We start from the raw sequence: 14,934 nt of genomic DNA on the forward strand, positions 1-14,934 counted from the left end.
GGAAAACTCCAACTACAAAAGTCATTGTCACCTTTCTTCATGCTGTGACTAAAACAACAACTTATGGGAGAAAGGGTTATTATGTCCTGAAGTCAGAGGGAGACAATCTGACATGGTGGCTCATGTCTCTGTGGGGGTGGAAGCATGTGGCTGCTTACATCTCCGTGGTCAGGGAAGAGGGTTTGGGGCTAGAAACAGACAGAACTATAACCCTCCTTGCCAAGCTCTTAGGGGCCCACTTATACCAGCAAGTCCTTATCCCCTACATGTCCCACAATTTCCCAAAAAACACTACCACCAGAAGACCAGGTGTTCAAACATAGGAGACTGTTGTTGGAGAGGTTTCATATCCAGAGCTTAACTGCTCCTTTTAAAAATTAGTTCCCTGTGTAGAGAACTCACCTGTAGCAGCCTTGTAGGTTAATTGTGGCTAAAGGCTTAGAGATCTTCATGAATTCAGCCTCGGTTTGTGTGTGTGTGTGTGTGTGTGTGTGTGTGTGTGTGTGTGTGTGTGTGTGGGTATGTGTGTATATTTGAGATAGAGTCTTGCAATGCTGGTTTAGTACTAACTATGGGGGCCAGGGTGGCCTTGAACTCATAGTAATCCTCCTGCCTCAAGCTCCTGAATGCCAGAATTCCAGATGTGTGCTTCTGTGTTTGTAACAAGACTCTTTTTCCCCCCTTTTTCTTTCCTTTAATATCTTCTGTAAACCAATCTGGCCTCAAAGTTACTATGTAGACAAGGGTGACCTTTGAATTTCTGATCTTCCTGTCTCCACCTCCAAAGACCTAGCATAACAGGCCTGCATGATGACACAAGTTTTATGTCATCCTGGACAAGGAATCTAGAGCTTTGTTCAAACTAGGTAAGCATTCTACCAGCTGATCCATAGCCCAGCCACAAGCTTCAGGTTGTGTACAACTTATGTCATAATGGCACAAACTAGATGCAGAAAAGTTTCTTAGTTTGAACCCACTGGTGGACAAAGTTATAGCAAATAATGATACGTGTGTGTGTGTGTGGGCTCCAGAGATGGCTCAGTGGTTAAGAGCATGTACTCTACTTACAGAGGACCCCAGTTCAGTTCCCAGCATCTACATGAGGTGTCTCACAACCTCCAACTCCCTGGGATCTGGCTTCTAGCCTCCAAGGGTATGAGCACTCAAGTGCACATGCCCACATACAAACACAAACATATACATAGTTAAAAGTAAAGTAAGATGAAACAATGTAAAGGATTTGCATGTGGTGATGTATCTTCACCTGTGTGCATGCTTGCATACTCTTCTAAGCCATTCAGGGTGTGTCGATGTATCTTTACCTGTGTGCATGCTTGCATACTCTTCTAAGCCATTCAGGGTGTGTTTTGCTGGACATGCCTCCTCATTTCCCCACCATCTGCTGTGAGTTGCCTGGGGTCAAAGGTCATTTGTGTGGGACACATAACCCTTGTTTAGTACCTGGCTCCTCAGAATAGGGCGTTTGAGAACTGGCTTAACCTTTGGAATCCTCGGGTGAGTCTTCAAAGACAGTGCTGTCCTACTGGACCTGCAGAGACTCTGATTTAATTGGTATCTACAACGTTCTAGGTTTGGGGAATTGTGATGGCTCCCCAGGTGACTCTAATTTGTGGTCAAAATTAGGAATTAATTCTGTAGGTACACAGAATTCGGTGACATTTTTTCTGAGATGTTGTGAGGGCAGTGTAAGAAAGAGGAATTTGACAAACTCAGGGATTCTGGGGGACTTGCTTGTGGCCATGTGACAACGTGAGTGTCATGCTGTGGTAACAAAATGCTAGCCACAGGTAGCTGGTAGAAATCAAAGAATGCACGTAAGGACATTAGAAAGTTCTAGAACTTATCTCTATCATTAGGTTCCAAACCATCGTGTATTATAGATAGATAGATAGATAGATAGATAGATAGATAGATAGACGCACGCGCCTGTGTGTGTGTGTGTGGGGGGGGTGGGTGATATGAGAGAGCAAAGCTGAGGCTCTGTCTGTACAGAGCCCACAGTCCTCTTCTGCTAGGGAACATGGCCAATATTTTTAGCTCACGCAGCAAATCACACCACAGCTAACTAAACAGCCAGTCAACACTTACTGAGATTAATGAAAATTAAACTATAGCAGAACGCTTGTAGCTTACTATTAAAATTGGGGTTAGAAATGGCTCAGCAGTTCAGAGCACTTGATGCTCTTGCAGAGGCCTGGATTCAGTCTCCAGCACCCACATGGCTGCTCACAATCTCTTAACTTTGGTTCAGGGAACTGGTCTCTGCAGGCACTGCCTGTATGCGTACTGCGCACATACACACTAAATTAAAACAACAAATCTCTTTTAAAGTTATTAAAATATGATTTAGAATGTTTGAAGGTGGGTTAAAGGAAGTCCACATATACCCAGATAAAGAATTAGCAAGTATTTATTTAGGGAGGACTCACACAGTGATGGTAAAGAACCTTAATGGTCTTCTGCTCCTGGAGATGCAGCCTCTGCCCTTCAGGATGCTCCGACCACAACCCAAGAAAGGGTGGGCTGGGCCCTCCTCTTCCTCATAAGGGGTCACATCTGCACACACTGAAGCCACACCCTAAGGTGTAGCCACCACCCCAAATCCACTGGCAGAACAAGTTGCCACTACAAAAATCCAAATTCTCTTTTACATTGTGGAATGAAGTTATAATGAAAGCAGGGCCGGCTCCTTTAGGATTTCTTTCCATCAGAAAGAATGGAAATTGTTTTACACATATGATGCCAGCCCTCAGAATGTGGAGATCAAACAGTAGACCTTATGACTTTTTCATAACCATGCATGTATGTGTGTGCATTATATCTGTGATTATAACTGTGAAATTTATTTTATAATTATAAAATATATCAGCCCCATCATTGCATCCGTGTGTGGTACTGTTATGTATAGATGTGCTGCGTAGCATGTACAGCAGTATACTATGTTACACGACTCCAGAATGAGCCTGTGCTTCCTGAGACACCTCAAGTACTTCCTTTTTGCTTCTTATTTAATAGTAACGGATAAAATAAGCACTTATACTTTCTTTTGCATTTGTGTTTTCCCCAATATTCTGTTCATTCCATTCACTGTTGGGTGGAGACATGGGAGCTGCCTTTGTCTTACACCTGTGTCAGAAGGGTCAACAGCACCTCTCTCTTCATCTATCCAGCATTTAATACACGCTACCCTTACGGGACCCACCTTACAGAACAGGCTTTTCTCCCAGGGCCCTAGAGCCTCTTCTTCTGACCTTATTAAAATAGAGTTACAGCTCTCAGTGATACTTGCATATTAGAATCACCGAGAGAACATTCTAGAAATACTACACTCCCAGGAATTCTAATGCACTTACCCTGAGGGTAAGCCTGAACACCTACATTTTATTTTCTCCCTGAAATGATTAATAAGTGGCCAAAATGAAGAGCTGTTCACCTCTAGACAGTCATAACCTGTCCTTGCCCACGTGCTGTAGGAGGAAGATATCCTTTATGAAGAAGGAAGAAGGTACCAAAAACTCCCAGAGACCAATGAGTTGAACAACTTTGCAAGAAGGAACTCTCCATGAATAGAAATCTCAAAGTCTGAGGAAACTGTGAGAACTACAGGGAAAGAGAAGGCCATAACACAGATGACCCCATGTAGAGAGGCAGGGCTTGGGGGAAAGAAGATGGGTTTTATTCTCTTGAACACTGATGGGAGATGTCATTCTGTAAATATGTTTCTCTTATTGGTTAATGAATAACCAATAGGAAAGCAAGATAAGCAGGACGAGGAGACTGGGAGGAGAGAGGAAGGAGTAGGGAGGAGAGTCAAGATGGAGGACGGAGAGAGCAGAATGCCTGCCTCTCTCTCTGGTAAGATAAGACCACGTGAAAATACTTAGATTAATAGAAATGGGTTAATATTTAAGACAGAGCTAGCCAATAAGAAACACTGGTAACTGGCCAACAGAATTATATCTAATACAGCACCTCAGTGTGTTATTTGGAGCTGGCGCAGCAGTGGGACCAGGTGGGCCAGCAGGGAAAACCTACTCATAACAGGACACTCTGGTAATTGCCGAGACTTCAGCAATAGTCATTGTGGTGGTTTGAATAAAATGACCCCCATAGACTCATAGGGACTCGTTATTAGAGGTGTGGCCTTGTTGGAGGAAATGTGTTACTGGGGGTGAGCCTTAGGTCTCAGATGCTCAAGCCAGACCAGTATCACAGTGTCTCTTCCTGTTGCCTGTGGATAGAGATGTAGAACTCTTAGCTACCCCTCCAGCACCATGTCATTTCTGAACCGTAAGCAACCCCAACTAGATGTTCTCCTGTGTAAGAGTTGCTGTGGTCATGGTGCCTCTTCACAGCAATAAAATCCTAACTAAGACAGTCATGTAAATGCCTCTTAGGTGTCTTCTGCCTCTCCACAATCCATCCTGGCTTGCCTGAGCTAAGATCCAGCTTTCTATCCCTGGGTCTGAGATATTTGGAGATGTCTGCAGAGCTCCTGTTGGCCTTTAACGCACACCATCTGGTACTAGCACAGCAATTCTCAGTCAAGGGTGATTACCAGTCTCCTTTGCAGGCTTCTTTCCAATCAATCTCCACGACCAGTATATGGAATCTTCTGACTGCTAACACTGGGAGGGTCTGAGGGTCTGAATTACACAGGATTCACAGACACCCTGCAGCGGTCTCAGGCCACACTCAGAGGAGCCCCGTGGCTGTTCTCAAATACGAGCACCTTCCTATACTGCTTGCAAGGCTTGGCTGCTTATGGGATAACGCCTCACCACTGAGTGCAGTTCTCAGGCTTCTCGGTATGTCTGCCACATATCTATCCCTCTATCTGGCATCCCTAGTCTAGTCTAGTTCCACAAACACTGCCCTCTGCTCCCACCTTTCCATTTTCCTTCACATCTCCAGTCTTCTTTCACGCAATCCGCTCCTGGAGGGCTTTATTTCATTTTTATTTATTTATTTTGCTCCGGTATCTATCTTGGGTAGATTCCTACTCATCAGTTAGGCTCCATGTACATGCCACCTTCTCCACGGACCCTTCACAGAGCCCTTTAAGGAGTGCAGTTTCTCCCCCTTCTCCCTAGGCTCCGTCCAATTCTCTGTGCTTTCCACTCCCGTTTGCCTCATTCTCTCTTTTTTGAATAGACCCCAGGCACCTACGAGTTAACTCAAGTTTTATTGTTCAAATCTCTGTATTCTCTTCATCCCTAAGACCCCTCCCCCCACAGTGGCCATCACATAATACACACTAAATAAACTTTTATTGCACAAAAGACTAGATAGCCAAGGGCCAGCTACATAAACAAAGAGTTGGCTGGCTTTTTCCTTAGAAAGCCAGGTCCACTCCTTAATCAGTTTAGCCTAATTTGGAGGTCACTTTTAAGGCTAGATACTATAAAAAGAATGACTATGTCTCAAAACAATTTCCTTGGGCCACCATATCTCTATGCAGGAGTGAATATGGTTTTCCCATCTTCTATGCATTCCTCCCTGAATGTTAAGTATTTGAAATGTATTTGCTACAAGGGAGATTGTGGGTTGTGATATCACCCATATGAAGCAAATAAACTGACATGTTATTTCACCTGTCAAACAGTGGAGCAATGACTTAATAAAACTAGTCACTCCTGAAACATAAGGCACACTGTAATTTGGAGAATGGAGAACACCAGCCATCTCCTTTTATTAAGATGGATGCAAGTATCTTAGGGTTTAAAGACACAGGCACAGCCACGGAAGAAATCCAGCATGATTAAAAATATAGATTATAGCCATCCATTTTCAGGTGTCTAAAATCAGGACTAGGCTGAGGAGAACTTAGATTTGTAGACGATTTTGAGCATGAGAAGTTTTGTTCCGTCTCCAGATGACATTTTATAAAACACATCTTTCATTTTCAGTGTTGAAGAATTTAAGCCGTTCTGAGTTGTACATTCAGACAGAAATTGGCTGGAGGGAAGGGATCATTGGCAGCGCGTATGTTGGTAAATGATTTACAGAAGCATATGAATTGGTTTATTCTGAGTTTTAATCTCCTCTTTCAATAAAACATTGACCAAGGACTTGGAGATCTGCCTGTGTTGTTCTTGAGAAAGGCAAGGCTCTGCATGTCATGGCAGGAGAGATGGGCAATGTTTGTGTGGGCTGAGAAGACTCTTGTGATCCAACTGCTAATTCAGTGTGGAGTAATCATTCATTAATTCATTCACTTAACAGGTTTGCACGAGGGTCAGTGCCGTGTGGGTCCTCTTGTCAGCCTGGGCATGCAGCCAGGAACAAAACAGACACCAGTCACTGTCTTCACGGAGCCTGTTCTCTAGTTGGAGAGAGGCAATGAGGCAGCGGCAGTCGCTGAAGATATGTGAAGCCAGCAGCATCACGGTAGAGGTAAGCGGATGAGCAATGGCGGTAGCGGTTTTGAGGCCGGCAGTAGTGGTGAGATGGAGGCTTTCAACTAGATGGTCTGAGAAGAACACCTCTCTCCAAAAGAGAAGGAAGAATGGCTCATGACGCCATCTGGGCAGAATTAACCCTGAAATGAGACTTGAGCCTGATACAAGGAAGGAATAGCAGCGGATAAGATGCCTAGAGTAAGTGGGTGAGCATGAAAGTTATCCAAGCCAAGCCTGAAAGACAGGGAACTGGTCATTCATGGCCACATAGGACACTGGAACCATTCTGGCTCGATCTGGAAAACTCTGGTGTTTAGGAGATTTGTATTTTCTGGCTGCCATGTTCAGAAAAGACAGAAGGAAACAAGGCGGGGCTAGCAGATGAACAGTGAGGCTCTTGTGATTGTCCAGGACAGAAACGGTGATGATCTGGACAAGGATTAGAGGATGGAGGTGGTTAAAAAGACTCAAATACACTTTGGGGGACAAAGAAGCCCTGTCAGGTTTTACTAAAGCTAGATAGACAATGTGAGAGATAAAAGGGCTGGGTTAATAGCACCATTGGTAAAGGGCTTGTCCTGAGTGAGTTTCATCCCACAGAATCCACACTCTAAGAAAAAAAAAGATTCTGAAGTGGTGACAAATGCTTCTAATCTAATTTCAGCAGGAGAGAGGCAGAGACACGCAGATTCCTGAGCATACAGGTCAGGCAGCCTAGCCCACTCTGTCAGTTAGTTACAGGCCAATGAGAAACTATGTCTCAAAAAATATAAGGTGGATGGTACTCGAGGAATGACATCCGAGATTTTCCTCTGGCTACAACATGCATATCCTCCCACACAGGGGAGGGAAAATGAGAGAGAGCTCAAAGACAGCTTCAAGGTTTCAGTCCTGAATCCCAGGAAGCATCTCATTATGTGTCGTGAGGGAAAGGGAGTATTGTTAGGAGAAGCAGCAAGCTGTCCTACAGGCATATTCTGTTGAGATGCTCACAAGGAAGCCAAGAGGAGCCTGGGTAGGACGTATGCAGTATCACAAACAGCAGGGAGCCATGTGTGTAGATAGTTGCTCCTATCACACTCCAGAATGAACTGGAGACAGAAATGAGAAGCCACTCAGCTGGGTATATCCTGGGCTACTCAGTGTGGGGCCACCCAACACAGAAGAGCCAGTGCACTTCCTGAAGTCGAGGGGAACATGGCAAGGAGATGCATTGAGAAAGAGAGCATGATAAGAGAGCAAGCACAATGCCGGTTTAGAACTGCCCCGTTGGTTCAGCAAGCCTCGACTGCAGCAAGAAGATACTGGATAAAATCATGGAGGTGAAGCCAATGCCAAAGGTATCTAAAGGAGAACAACTAACAGAAAGGAACTTGGTGCCGTGGGCCGTTAGCGCTCTTTCAGTACACTCAGCTGTAAAGCCAAGACCTGGGGTGGGGACCCGAGGGGCAAAGTGGGTCAGAAGGAACCAGCAGTTCAAAGGAGGGCATGGTCTAGGAAAAGACAGCATGCTTATGTGGGGCTGAGGGGACAGGGTTAGAAGGAAACGGAAACCGATAGGGAAGGCAGGGGAGATGTTTGCAGTTGCTGACCTGGGGCCAGTGAGAAAGGGTAGGCTTTCTCCAGGCACATAGACAAGGAGGAAGGAGCAGAATGTGGCTACAAATACAGGCAGGTGCGTGCCGTGTACCATGTGTGGGGGCCAGGGTGTGTGAAGGCCATTTTCAGTTGCTTCTGTTTTCTCCGTGAAGTCTGATGCAAAATCAAGACCTTGAGGTCTGGTTGATCTTAGCAGAGTGAGGACCAGCAGAAGCCTTGCAGTCTGTGCCATCTTGCAAGTGACCTGGGTAGCGGTGAGAAAGTGGATCAGGAAAACAGGCAGGTCCTGTTAGGACCCCACCGGCCATTAGCAATGATCAAGTCAATGCGGTACCAGTCTGTCCAGGGAAGCCTTGGAGAGTTGACTGGAGGAGAGAATGCCAAGGAACTCAGAGAGGGGTCATTCAAGTACGGGGATGAGAGAAATGTTGGTGACTGTTAGTGTGCTCCAGGAGCTAAAGCCACCCAAGGGTGGACTGAGTTTTGACTAGTACTCAGTTCAATAGAAACACGCAAAATGCTCCGCTTGGGGAATGGCTCAGTGGGTAAAGAACTTGACATACAAGGGAGTAGACCCTAATTAAGATCCCCGGAAGCCACATAAAGTATAGAAATGGGCCCATGATCACAGTGTTTCTCTGGTGAGACTGGAGGCAGAAGCAGGAAATCCCGAGATCTGGGCCTGCTAGACTGTGAAAGCCGTCCAAGAGAAATTGTCCTCAGGCCACCTCACATGCGCCTGCACTCACTCACACATGCTACCGTGCACACACACAAGCATGCAAAAGAGAGGAAGGTGCAAAAACGCTGCAAAAACCCCCACTGATTTTTAAACTATTTATCCTCAAAATGCACACTGACATCTATTAACTATACTTTGGCACCACCTGCTGGAGACATCGCAGCAACTAACTACAAAGAGCATTTCTAATCTGTGGGTCACCAATAACTTTCACAGCAACTGGGAAGACACAGCAAAACTCTCAGCAGACTGGAATTCCCCAGAAAAGTCAATTGAGAATTTCACTGTAGGCAGTGAAGCTTAGTTTCTCAGTGATCTGTGGAAAAGAGAAGAAAATAGAAATTCATAGACAGAGAAAAATGGAGTGATAGCTTTCTTTCAGGAATGATGGTGGCACTCTGTATGTCCAGTGATCATCTATCCCAGACAGCAGAGACAGTAAGAGCTGGCCATGGCAGCACATACCTGTCATCCCAGTGCTCAGGATCAGAAGGCGAACAGTGATGGACATTCATAGAAAAGGGAGCCCCTGGAGAATGACCACCCACCCTGACAAGTGTACCTGGTTACAGGGCTTCTGTGAAGGCAGGAAGAAGTCGAAGAGGCCGGCTAAGCATACCGTACTGCATGTACTGTTGAGGAACACACAGAGCGGTGTCAGGGCATCTTCCTCCACCTACACCAGAGAGAGACAGACTGACTGGCTTCTCCATGTTAACTGCTTCATAGGGAGACTTGCTTGCCTCCTCCTTCTGACAATCGCATCTTAGGGCATTTAAATGGCCATGCCTGGTGCTCTAATCAAACATCCAACAGCAAAGACAAAACAAAACAAACAAAAAACACATTATGGAGGATTCTTACAGTCAAAGGGGATACATAGTTGCAAATAGAATTCCTGTCCAGAAGAAAAGCTGCTGTAGGATATAACAGTTTGTTGGAGAGAAAGAAAGAATGTAGGTAGTCTTTACTATATGGAGAAGACATTTAAAATGTGACGCCACTCCATACATGGCTATGGCACATGCCTGGAAGGCAAGAGGATTAGAAGTCCTTACTGACTTTAGGGCAAACCTAAAAAAGAGTAGAAAAAAAGAGATTTGAGACTTGAAGAGGAAACAGTAACCCCAGGACCCGGAAAGGTGGAACAGCAATTAGGAGCATTTGATGCTCTCACAGAGGATTGGGGTTCAGTTCCCAATACCTAGACACAGCTATAACTCCAATCCCTGCTTCAATCTTTGTGGGCACCAAAAATTTGTGTAATGCACATACATACATGTAGGCAAAACACTCATACACACAGAAATGAAATAAGTAAAGTAAAAAATCTCAACGGTTTGAGGAAAAGATCCACATCAACATTTGTAGACAAGTGACTGTGTACTTGGAGAATAGGCTGAAAATAAAATCCGACAGTCAAGTTTCAGGAGGGCAGAGACGGTAGCTGAAAATAGTACAGTTTAAGTTTTAAAATGGTAGTCTGTAGAAAGAAAGGGTTACTGATTTTCCAGAGGGTCTGTTGCAGAGCTAGGGCTGAGAGCCAGGGGCCTGAGGGACAGGTGAAGGTCTGAGCTTAGCCCACCTTCTTCTCTGGCTGCAGCTGCTGTAGGATCTCAGAGAATGCCTCAAGAGTCATTGAATTAAGCTTTATCAAACAGATGAGAATGAGGAAAAGACAGGAAAAAATGTTTTTTTCTTTTTTAAATAATGTAGGGAATTAAGAATGGTGCATTTATATCCTAAATAGTGTTATTTACCTGGAACATTTACAGATAGTTTCATTAAAACTACTTTAGCTGTGGGACGGTCTAATCATCTTTCTTCCACCCTGCTGTTGTGAATGGTACCATTACAAACAGAAGCAGTTATTAGTCAAGATTCTTCACTGAGACAGAGTCCACATGCCTTTCCAGGTAGATTGCTGACCATAAAGCTTTTGCTTCTGCTACGTTTTTACATGTTAAACTCTTCATAAGTAGAGAGTGTTTCGAGCCAGTGTGCCAGTGATAATGTTTACATCTACTACATTGTCAGCCCTCTGCATCCATGGGAGGACTGGATCCAGAGCCATCCATTGGTCTTGAAGTCTAAGGATGCTGCTTTATCCCTCATGTAAAATGCTGCATGCTTGGCGAACACTCTGTGCGCATTAAATCATCTCTAGATTACTTACAGCAACTAGTTCCATTTTGATGCCATAGAAATATCTGTCATACTGGGTAGTTTAGGGACAATGGCAAGAAAAGTGACTGTATGTGCTCAGCACAGATGCTGTTGGCTTTCTGAATATTTTCTCCCTACAGTTAGTTGAATCCTTGAATTAAATATCCATAGATACAGAGGAATCACTGTCATCTTTTAATTCAATAAACATGTCATTCAATCCACTTTATGAATTGTAAAGCAGAGCACAGGATTTCAGAAAAAAACATTATTTCAGTATTTATGGAATTTGTGAATTTAATTTTTCAGGTTCTATATGCTTGACTTCATATATTTCTGTGATGGTTTCCATGTTATTCAGAGACAAGACAGCAATACTCAGTTTGTCCTATCTCCTCATGTAATTGTTCTAGCTAGTCTACCATTTTGTGAGACTGGCACTTGTCACTGTGGGAACACCCTCTCAGAAGAATCCTAGGATGAATAATAAAACAATGTGTTGCTCAAATGGAGCAACATTTAAATAATGTTCTATAAATATTGGGGTATATTCTTGTTTACAGTGTATTTTTAAATATGTGATTTCATTTGATAGTATCTCTAATGGAGATTATTTCAATGAGCAGACAAGACAGAGACACAGAGTCTGTATGCCTTTCCAGAGCCACACTAAGGATAGACTGTTATGAATAGTTTTTCTACCAGCCTGGTCCCACAGCTGTGTCAACGCCAAATAACACACAGAGGTGCTGTATTAGATATAAAGCTGTTGGCCTGTTATTAACGCTTCTCATTGGCTAGCTCTGTCTTAAATATTAATCCATTTCTATTAATCTAAGTGTTTCCATGTGGTCTTATCTTACTGGAGAGAGAGTCTGGACCTTCGACTCTCCTCTCCTACATATCCCAGAATCCTCTTGTCTCCTAGTCCTGCCTATCTTGCTTTCCTATTGGCCAACAGGGCTTTATTCATTAACCAATAAGAGAAACATTTACAGAATGTCATCTCCAATCATCTCCTCTTTTCTGTCTAAATAAAAAGAAGTGTTTTAACTTTAACATAGTAAAAAATATAACAAAACAGTTATCAATTAGGAACTATAGTTAACAATATTTAGTCCATTAATATTTAGCAAGATTTAAAGAAGATATCCCGTTATCTATCTTATTTTTGTGAGTCTGAAGTTTTACATGTAACTTATCTTTAATCCTAACTAAGGAAAATTATAACCATAACTATCTGTCTTCAACTCTATCAAAGACCACAGAAAGATAGTATATAAACTCTAGAAATGACAGAAACCTCTCCCTACCTGGTCAGGCACCTGAAGTTCTTCTATAATGTTCCATCTTCAGCCCATAGGCCATAGTGTGTGCCAGACTCCTCAACAAAGCAGGAAACTTTAAATTGTCCTCCTGTATTGGACACCTATATTGTTTCTTTGATATCCACCTTCCTTTCTGATGCAGTTGGTGTTGCCAGGAACAGTTGTGCCTCACTATTAAGAAAAACCCTAAACCATTTTAAATGCCATATTCTGTAGGTCTTTGAAAGGTTTGAAGAATGCCTATCCATTTGAAATATATCTCTGTATATCTAGAAAACCTAACTAATTTAACTATAAGTTTTGACTATCATAGGTAACTATCTACAACCTGTACTTAATTATATATTATATTTTAAAATGAGCTATATAAGCACAATATCTAACACAAGAGGAAAAATATATACTTACCAGAAAATTGTCCCTAAATTTATATTAATAAATTAAAATCCATTCCAATGCAATATAATTTTGCCCTTTTTTTTTCTTAAAAAAAAAAAAAGATTGACTGTGATCATTACCATTTAAAACCAACCCCATATAAATGAAAACAAACATTTTTAAACAATATTTGGAATTTGGGAGTCGTTCTTTCCAAACTGCTTCCTGCTGGGGGCGCTTAGGGGGGATCCTAAGAAGACACACAAATCCTGGCTGTAGTGGTCTGCAAGGCTGCCTTGTCCCAACTGTTTTGAATGTTGGATCACCTGGGACACTGTTTCAGTGGGTCTGGCTTGATCAAACCATGTTAGTCTGGAAAGAATCCGCAGCTTTTCCTTTTCTGTGGAAACAAAAATAGAAATTCTTTTCCCCAGTAACCTATCCTTAACTTAAATTTTGAAGTCAATACATTTTTAGAATATATAAATTGAATTAATCCAGCAGCATTTATTTTAACAATTGTTGCTATTTCCTCAGCAGTCAAACAATACAAAGACAACACAATAGCATACGATATCCAGACTCTCTGTGTCCTTTCCATCTTCATGTAGCATTTTTATTACTCTGTTTTTTCTACTTCTATTTTTTTCATATTTTGAGACAGGGTTTCCCTGTGTAACTTTTGCCTGTCCTAGAATTAACTCTGTACACCATGCTCCATTTGAAATCACAGAGATCTGCTTGCCTCTGTCTCCCGAGTGCTGGAATTAAAGGTGTGAGCCACCACACCCAGCTACTCTCTTTCTTTCTATTTTTTAACCACTTTATTCTGTTTCTTTTTCTCTCCCAGTCCTACTTATATTTTAAAACACACTGTAAACCTTTAGAGTTTTTTTCTTAATCTGAATCTGTTTTTACTGTAAATCTTTATCTCTTTTTGGCCACAAGTCTTTTATCTGCTAAACAACATCACTAAAATGAAAGCCATAGTTGTGTTAGCCACAGTCTATCCAAGATGGAGGGGGTACAGTTACCGCCAGCATTAAGAGCTGTGCTCACAGATTGGTCTATGCTGCCATCAAGCAGCATGTTGTCAGCTTGGAAATGTGGTCACTGTCACTGTCAGCGCTTTTACCGAAAGACCCGCAGAGTGTGGACCTTCATTCTCCCACGCAGGAAAGGTGACACCCCAAATCACTCATGAGACGTGGTCTTGATGCAAATAGCATGAGGAATTTTTATTCCAACTGCACTGGGGTCCATAGTCATAGGACTGAGGACTTCTAGGGCAGAACTGAGACAGTTTTTATAGGGTTTACAACAAAGCCCACACATAGGTCACTGGGGCAGGGGTTTCACAAGCAGTTTACAGAGTCAGATAACCGGTTAGTTAGCGCATCTTCTGTTATCTTACTAGGCCAGGATTACATACTCAAGGGCCTGTCTGTGTAAACAGCAAGGAGTGTGACCTTGCCTATTTACTGGCAGAGGACAGGGAAAGAGAAAATAGGGCATGGCGTGTGTGTGTGTGTGTGTGTGTGTGTGTGTGTGTGTGTGTGTGTGTACATGAACATTGACTCCAAAGAACTAGGAGAAGTCCAATATGGGTGAACTGTAAAATTTAAGTTCCTTACCAGAAACTCAGAAACTGTTTGATAGTCTCTCATGTAGCCCAGGCCAGCCTTGAATTTACTATGTAGCTGAGGTCCATCACAAACTTCTGATCCTCCTGTTTCCACTGCCCAAGTGCTCAGATCATGAGCATGTATTATCCAGTTTATGTAGTACTGGGGAAGGAACCTAAGGCAAGCACTCTACAAGCTCAGCCACAACCCTAGCCCGAGTAGAATCTAACCACAGATCTTCCAGTTAGCAGTATACTCCAACATCCAGTCGAGCCACATACACCAGCAATATGTATTTTTATTTTGACAATTAAGATGCAAGGGCTGACGGAATAGGACAAAAGCAAACGTCTTAGACCTAAGCTGTATAGGGGTTGAGAAGACTGTCGAATGAGGATGGATAAGGTAGTGTGAAGTAGGTAGGCACAGGAGAAAAGTGTAAAAACCAATGGACGAAATCCTCAGAATGTGTATGTGGAAGATCCGATTCTTGACTGGATGTGGGTGGAAATGGGATTGGAGAGTAAAGAAATAAGTCCAGTAAATTGAGAGTAGCAAGCTCTGGAGCTCAGAGAGCCTGCGGGGAAGAGTGGACCCACAGGGCAGATCCTCAGTCTTCTTAGCCCCTCCTACTCTTCCCCTAATCAGGGTTCTTCTTCTTCAACATGAACAGT

This window comes from Phodopus roborovskii, unplaced genomic scaffold (genome assembly GCF_943737965.1).
Source record: "Phodopus roborovskii unplaced genomic scaffold, PHOROB, whole genome shotgun sequence".
NCBI lineage: Eukaryota > Metazoa > Chordata > Mammalia > Rodentia > Cricetidae > Phodopus > Phodopus roborovskii.